Consider the following 9009-nt stretch of genomic DNA (forward strand, 5'->3'; position numbering starts at 1 on the left):
ATTGATTGAAAGAGAAATTGTCCTTGAAACATTTGGAAATATCTCTGGTTTCATCTGTTATTGATATGCGGCAGAAATATGATATACATTCCCGACAGCGGTTCCTATCAAAATTCAATTGTTCGGGCCGACATAGTGAATGATAAAGTGTGACATTCTGAAGTATATTTTCCACGAACTGTCATGAAAGCTTTCTCCGGTTTTTTGCTGTGCACCAGCAATTTTCCTTCTCGATGAGCCTCTCTCTCTCTCTCTCTCCTCAATGATTTTGCCCATCATCTCGCAGAAAATTGTCTGCTTTTTTCCACCCTGACATAATGACATGTTGTTGTGTAGTTTATCTCTTATTTCAATATAGAAAATTGTGTCAGAACAACTTCATCTCGCAACAACTTCCCTTTCATTATATTCCAATTTGTACCCTCGCAAACCCTTTTCACTCTTTTCCGTCACTTTTCTTCATTCAGACACGGCGCGCCACCCACTGGCAAACCACCCCAAAAAGTGAATGCGAAAGGCAGAAATATAAAATTGAAAATTGGCTGAAGAAAGAGGAGCCAAGAAAATATTTTGTACATAGTTTTCAACACTGAATAGATATAACATACAGAGTAAATATTAGAATCAAGTGCCAGAGATTCACGAATAGAATAGTTTGCAAATAGTTGCACAATAAACAGTTTTCAAGCAATACTCTACTTCACCAGACCCAGAAATTCTTTTTGATATTTATTTGACATTATCCAGAGGTGATCTGAGATGTTTAGAGCTGAGAAGAAGTAGAGAAAAAAGTGCCACCGAAGGACTTTTGCCACATGACATGGGAAATCGCAGGTGAAACTCGGCAAAGTGCTCAAAAACACACCTTTGCTGACTTTGGGGCGAATAGCGAATCGTGTCAATGAGATAAAAATTGCTCTGAGATGTATCAAAGTGCCAAGCATCCTCTAGTGATTCCAGTCACACGAGTGGCAAAGTCATTGAGACAGAGTGCCAAATTGCACTTTGGAAATTGACAAATTCCAGCTACTTTGGCCAATTTGGGGACGGTTTTCCTTTGAAAATCCCCAAGCGATGCATCTTTGAATAGCACAGATTCTTTCAGATCACATCGCGTCAGTGACAGAATTATGCATTTTTTGTTCCATTACTTAATTTACGTACAAATGAGCGCCTTTTTTGCCACTCTTTGTGCTTTTCTGCCATCTCAATGTGCACGCGAAATTATTCTCGATTGACGTAATTATATTTGCATGATGACATTTTCTAACAAATGCTTTGCCAAATGAAAAATATGCATTCGAAATTAAATATGAATTTTATTGTATCCCCAGTTAAAACTGACACGAATGTGGCGAGAAAGGATAAATAGTGTATGTGTTATTAATTAAAATGCAAAATATTCACTGCACGGATATTGAGGGCCGAAATGGGTGAAAATGGCACTGAAATTTGAATGGTGCTCAACGAGATGGTTAATATTTCATAATTGACCTAATTTCGTGGTTGAGCTTCTAGAAAAGCGTCAGAGAGAGCGCAATTTGCGGTGCACCCAAAGGAAATGCGACATATATACATGCACACACACTTTAGCGCTGAGGATGCAAATTCACTTAAACAAGCACTTTCCCACTGTGAAGAATCTTTTCCGAGCAGACAAGAAACTCCCTCGTGTCAATGCTGTAAAATTGCGGTGCCACTTCCGCGCTGAGAGCGAAAAGTGCGCCTCAGTATCACTTCCTGTAAATATTATGCCGGTGATATAATCATGTTGCCACAAGAAGTGTACACACAAACGGAGGAATTTGTCGCTTTTGCACTTTTCCGAGTGCGCTCTTGTATTTATTTTCAATTAGCAAATTACACACATTCAAGGAACATTTTCATCTTCGTGCTCTTTCTCTGAGGAGTAAACTCTTATTTAATTGTCCCACCGGTGGAAATTTCACTCCTATTGCGACAGAGAAATGCGAGATGAACATTTTCAAATCAGGACTAATGAAAAATTTCCTCCTCAGCGCGCGCAAATATTTGGAGAGTTTCCCATTTGATGACTATGAGTGACATTGACCCACAATTTCAGCAATTCACATCCAATTTCCCAGAGCTTTTGGTCACAATAAAACGCACAATGACTCTTTGACATGAAAAGCGATTCGCCTCGAGCCTTTGGACTTTTCCTGGCTGTGTAAATATACGTGGAGAGTTTTATATCGACTCGAGTTGCCTGCAATTAAATTGATTGAGGAATCAAATTCATCAATATATTTCCTCGCAATAAAAGTGCCTGGAAATAAGAGAAATATCGCTCGTTCCCGTCAACATCATCAAGTGTCTCCCAATTATAGAATCTCTACAGGGAGTTTTAGCGCCTATGCGAGGAGGGATAAAAAGTCACAAAGTGCCCAGGAATAAATGACACCGATATTGAGTGATGCTCAAAGTGATTTTTCATGTTTTTTTATCCACTCCCTCGACGGGATGGTTTTCCCGTGGGAGAAGTGCATTGCATTTGAGGATTAGGGGGTGAAAAAGTGTGCTTTTGTGACGGTGACACACGACTACGATTGTGTGCAAAGTTTCACAGAAGTGGAGCTTTTGTCCGTCAATGAATCCCTCACTTTTTTCACGTTGGCTCTCAATTCCTGGGCATCAACTTGTGGAGCTCCATTTAATTACTTTTCCATGCTGGGAGGCAATAAATTGTCCCTTTCTATCCCTCGGTGACCAGATATCTTTCCGCGCCGTAAGCATTTCTCTGGGGGAAGACAATAAATTGATGGCATTGGCATTCTTTTATCCTTGCTCGGCTCTGCGCGTCTCGCATATTGCAGACAATGAATACACAAATTTAATTAGTTCTCGGAATTTTTCAATTGAACTCTGAGGTAATTTTTCCACCGTGCATTTACAAGTCCTTTGGACAATAGCAACTAAAGAACGCGCTTCTAATTCAATGTCCATGATTTCCTTAGAGGAAAGCACTGTTTTTTTTGCAAAGAGAAATCTTTTAATTGCAACGCATTTATTCATTTTCTCCTTTTCCTTGAGAAATTACATTTCTTTCAGATAGACTCAATTCATTTTCTGCTGAGTTGAGAACTGAAGAATACTTTTTTTCCCTCCAGATTATCCTTTCACTAAATGCAATTGCAGACTTTGTGTGGTTCAGGAGCACTTTTCAAAGAGTCTCTTGTTCTCTCTTGTCTTTCATGTGCAAAATTTTTCCCCAAAAATCCCCTGAAATGCTGGGGAAAGTTGGTCGTTTCTGGACTACACGAAAAAGCGCTGATAGTAATTTCGCTCAGCTTCGCCATGGCAAAAACACGCTGGAATTCTGAATTCATGGACTCTTTTCTCCCGACCCTTAATTATTTCCATATAAATAATCTCCTCAAATCCCTGGACGGTTTTGTGTGTTAGAAAATAAAATTAATTTATTCATATTGTAAAATATTTGTCATGTTTTTCCACCTTCTGTGCAATTTTATTTTGCCCGCCATCGCCAAAATTTCCATTTTCCACTCATTCCGCAGGGACGGCACGCATCGGAGGGTTGCTATAGAGAGTGGAAGTTAATGAATAAAAATACGATTCAATTTTTATATTTTGCAAAATCATATTTTTCAACAAGCCTCAACACATCGTTGTATTTCGTGACTCGAATGTGGGCTTGCAGGAGTTTTTCGCGCAGTGGAACTCATCTCGTTTTTTTTTTCTTCTCGACTTTCCAATTTCAGCTTTTCCCAGTGTCTATATTGAGAGCGTTAGTCATATTTAAAGAGGAATACAGGGCGAATTTCCGCCCACGCGCGAACAGGGAATACGGAGCTGACGATGTCCCTGGGATAAATTCTCATTACTAGACAAGTACATATCGCCGAGGAATTTGTATTGCTGCAAAATTAATGTGCCTACAATAAATTCATAAATTACATTTCTCGAAGGGAACTCGCTTGTTTTTGTCAACACTCTTCCCTGTGTTGTCCTGCAGGGCTCTGTCAAAGCAGGGATAATCATGCGCCCACGCGGGAAGACCCCAAAAACTGCCACACCTCTGCAAAACACCCACCGAGAGATCAAGAATGTTGATGATGCTGTTGAATTCTCCCCAACTTTCCGCATCTTTTTTCTTACTCCTCCTGTACATAATTCAGCTGAACATAATAAAGAATTCTCCCCCGGTTATTTTTCCTCGCCCCTCGTCGACTGACGATGAATTTTCCTGACACTGCGCGTATATTTGTGTTGATTTTAAACAAGGGGTGGAAAAATGTCACTTTTTGCACACACTCTAATTCAATTTTTTACACAGCCAGAAGATGAATCGCTTCTACTTTGAGGGTTTTTCATGGCGCCCTCACTGTTTGCTGTGGGGTGAATTCATGTTAATTGTTGTGGTTCAAATTGACTTACATTTGCTGGGGCTTTTTATTAAGGACTCTCGAGACGATATAAAAAGGTAATTTGAGTGCTCTTATTTAGTGTCTAATTTTGCTTTAACGGACGGAGACACAAGCAAAAGAATCTGAGAAGATAAGGAAATTTCTCCTCAATTTTACCTCAAAATGCTCCGTGTCTTCAATTCCCGGGTTTATTTTAAGGATTTCAAGTGGATGCCAAATCCGAGCTCTTTTTCCTATGGCATTTTAGGGGACACTCCGTGGATACCGGCGAGAGTGATCCACGAATACATAGACATTACTTTATGTATGTCATCTCGCAACCCTTATAGAATTTCTCCGAGTGCGGGACAGAAGGAAACCCTCTCTTGTGCCATATATTTTTTCCTCCAGCTGCAGAATCAATCGAGAAATTCAATACATGTCAGACCGTCCCTCAGCAGAGAAAAGAGCTTTTGTGCCACCCGAAATACCAAAGGGAATTAATAATTTCGTCAAGCTCCTTGACGGGGGGTGTTTTTTATCACCTCCGCAAAAGGTGAGGGAAAGGTTAGTGGCGTCCATTGAGAGCATGCAATATAGCTTTGTCATACATGAACTTTGCGTTAACCTTTTTGGCGGGTCGATGATGCAGTTCTCTGTCCCAGCAGATGAATAATTTGGACTGGCGATGGGCCCTTTGGGATCACTATGACAAGATCCAATTTGCGCTGTCACACAGGAAAGCACTCGATACGTGTGAAATCACTGCGAAATTGCAATCTCCACGTTGCATGCTTTTTCTACCGTCAAACACTCCTGTTCACGGACTACAGCGGGCTCCGATTGAGGGCACATTTTTGTGGCCGCAGCAATTTGTCCGGCGACAATTGATTCGCCTGTAGCTCTAGAGGGATGAAATCGTCACTTGGTCACGCGCCAAATCACTCAGCACCGCTCTTCACGCCGTCTGGCCGACCGTCTCGACGCTCACAGTGAAACTGATGAGTGCCAGAGAAGAGATTCAGCATCGCACGAGGTCTTGGCGGCCGAAGCTTGCGCAGTGCCGCGAAAGCTCTCTTCCTGCCGAGAATCCCTCGCACCGGAATTGGGGCATGTTTGCGACACACACAAGAGGGTGGTGCGGTGTGGGTGTCGAAATTCACAATGCCACCTTGCCGCCCACACTCAAACGTCATAATTGGGGGTTCGCTGGAAGGGCACATGTATCACCCCCGAATCACACTTTGCAATTTAAGATTCACCCGGGAAAAAGTTGTAATCTGCCGGGCCTTTGATATGCAGCGTCTGTGCTGAATATTCGCGTGGAATATAAATTTGCATATTACAGCAATAATATCAAGATTTTTTCTCCTCTCCGCTGTGTGTAAATGCTCCACCCGCGCCTCATTGATTGTCGGTAACGCCGCAACTCCTGCCTCTCTTTTTTTTATATTGCAACCGAGACTCTCCCCCGGTGGTAATTTGCCACCCTGAGCGTGAAATATTCAACCTTTTCCACACAGCGTGGCGTAACAATTAAAATTATTTCACATTTTTCATCAGGACGTCCGTAATTGAATTCTTTGGGAGATTTTTCAGAACATTTTTGGCTCTGTGCGGGGAAAGTTGGAAAATTCACACTGGATGCTGGAGGTGAAAATAGAGATTATGATTTATACTCTTAATTCAAGTATATCTACATTACATAGCGTTTACATATGTGGGTAAAGAATACCCATCGATTTATTCGATATGGGAGTGTCTCTCGTGTTCTCAAAGGTGATTTAAGATTTGTTAGCTCGAGGCTGGAAAATGTAATCTCATATAACCCGATCACATCAGCGAAATCCTCTGTTCTTCGATTATATTTGCTAGACAGCAGACAAAAGCGCTCCAATCGTCCCTTTGGGAGCATTTCGCAATACAAGGAGCACTGGAAACTCTTGCAATTTCATTTGTCCCGCTTAAGTACACAAGAGCTCCAAACTCACCCCTAATTGACAGATGCAATCGATCTCTCTGGGTGAAAAAGAATGAAATGAGCAACTTCTGATCAGCTAAACTGGCGAAGTTTAATTTAAATTGCACGCTGGCGCCTCAAATCCGCCTCCCGAGCGGCAAGCCATCCATTGTGGCCAATGAGTTGCACAAGTAATGCTTGATGGGGAAAATAAAGAAAGCAGAGCCAGAAGTGGGTGGAATTTCAAAATTTTCACTCTCCGCCATGCGGACAAATCCCTCCGTTGCTCTGCATAAATCCGAGGGTCATCCTTTAATCTTCCCTCCGCTGTGATTCAGTGGAGCCAAATGGCAATAAAAGGTCACGTTTAATGACAGTATTTTGGACAATAACGTGTTATTTAATCGCACAGATTCGCTCTCTTACACTGTGCTGCTCTCGAAGGGGTGGAAGAACCGCTCTTAATTAAAAGTGTTGGAACAATTGTCGATTTTGTACCGATGTAACAATGGATTTTGGGGTGTGGGAATACCTGGTGCGGCTTCCCCACTCCCGATGGCGCCGGAAAAATCTCGGTACGAGAGATGTCTTAATGAAAATTTCATACATTAAACTTTGCAGAGAATTTGTGCTACTTTCGCGCTGTAATGAGTTCGGAGGGAGTCTCACTGCGCCACAAATTTAAATTGTGAATTAAGGAAGAAATTTCACGATAAAATCCTCGCCTTTTCGCGCACTTCTCCTGACCCAATTATGAAATTTATTGAAAAGAAAATCACTCTCTCTCTCTCAGCATCTTTTCCATTTCATGTGGGGTGAAATTTGTGTCGTTGGAGTCAACTGAAAGGGGATGATTTGAATTAGTTCTTTTGCCGGTGTCAATAACTTCTAGGTGGAAAAAATGGGAAAGGATTAATCAAATTGAGAAATATAAATTACTGACTTCAAATAAATCTTGAATAAAACACGAAAATGGCGTCATATATTTGTCTATTTGTTTCTTACAAGATAAGATGAGATAATACTGAAGATATCATATTATTAAGTTGTATTAGATTTTCTTTACATTTTAAAACTATTTGACGAGATTTGTAAAGTCGAAAACATCGGTTTAGAGAAGAATTTATTAACGCCTAGAAAAGGACAATATCTTTTCGCTAATTTCTAAATAAATCTCCCTAATTTCTGATTGTGAAATTACAGTATAAATCATGTATTTTCGCAGTAACAATATTTCGTGTAATTGCTTTAATAAATTTTTGCAAAATTGAGAAAACTCCCATCGCGCCGGAAGAACCGAATGGCTCCCCTGCCGTTTTGCGGGGATATGTAAAATATTGTCATGAGTGCAATTTATGGTGATTGCGGGGCTGGTGTGGCCCTTTTCGAATTTGATGCTCATTATTAAAATTACACCAGCGCCCCGGATGTTGTGTGTGGATTGTAACAAGGATGTGGTTGATAGCGATTAATTTCGATCGTAATACACTCTCTCTTGAGTCGCATTGGGGCCCCCGAGCAAACTTAATCCGCATTAGATGTTCTCACACCCTCACGACGCACTCCTCATTCTCTCTCTGTCTCTCAGACTATGGACGAAATCTCAGGGCGATTTTGATATATTATGTGTCTGTTTGCGTATGATGCGCACCCTCTCTATTCTCGTTCATTTTCATTTATCAGCTCGAAGGGTGACGGTTGTATTTGGGACGTTCTCGGCAGCGTATTATTGCCATGGCGTATTCAATCATAAATGAGGTATGCATTGTGATGGACTGGAAGGGTGCGGGTGGCGAAAACTCCCCCTCCAAACCACCCTCAACTTGTCTCAAATTCACTCACTCGGCTTGGCATTACAGCATGCCATCATTATTCATTTCAATTAGACAGAATGCGTGTACTAATTACAGATTTATTTAAATTTCACCATCGGGATTAATTCTGGGCACAATTTGATGGAATCAAGATTTCCAGCTGAAGGATTTCTCGCATGAAAATGAGTAATTTGTATGCTGGTGGGAAATTTATCCATTTTTCCCAAGTGTGCAGAATTAAAATGTTATTAAGATTTCAAGTGATGCTGAAGCAATTGAAATATCTTGTCTTACACCAATTACATCGCTAAATCCAAATGTATGCTATTCAAATTAACTCCAAAAAGCATGACTTGAGCCTATTATACAAAATTATGACGGTGTTACTGAAATCCCTTCATGAAAGGATGATTTCCGAGCGATTTTACACCCAAAAAGCATCAATAAGAAAATAAGGCGCGCATATTCAAATGAGATTTCGAGACAAACATTTCCAAGAAATATTATAATGAGGTTCAGTACCCTCATCAAGGGGTTAAGGCAGTACAACAGCATTAAAGTTACATGTGAAAAAGTCTATTTTCCTCCACGCAGTGAATATACCATCATTAAATGATAGGAACTGTCTATTAATACGCTGTAATCAGGAGAAACAAAAGCATTTCATGAAAATTTATGACAATCCATCCTTCCTGATAAATATTAATGCGCTTCCTTTCTAATTGTTTTCATAATCAATGAGAGGAATTGTGTGAGAGCTCTTCGCTTCCCCGAATGTAAAATGTTGACTTTCGCCCAGAGGAGAGATATAGAGTTTCATGTCCCTAATTTGCCCATTCGCCCACTGTTG

The sequence above is a fragment of the Phlebotomus argentipes genome, unplaced genomic scaffold (assembly GCF_947086385.1).
Source record: "Phlebotomus argentipes unplaced genomic scaffold, Phlebotomus argentipes genome assembly scaffold_18, whole genome shotgun sequence".
NCBI classification, from domain to species: domain Eukaryota; kingdom Metazoa; phylum Arthropoda; class Insecta; order Diptera; family Psychodidae; genus Phlebotomus; species Phlebotomus argentipes.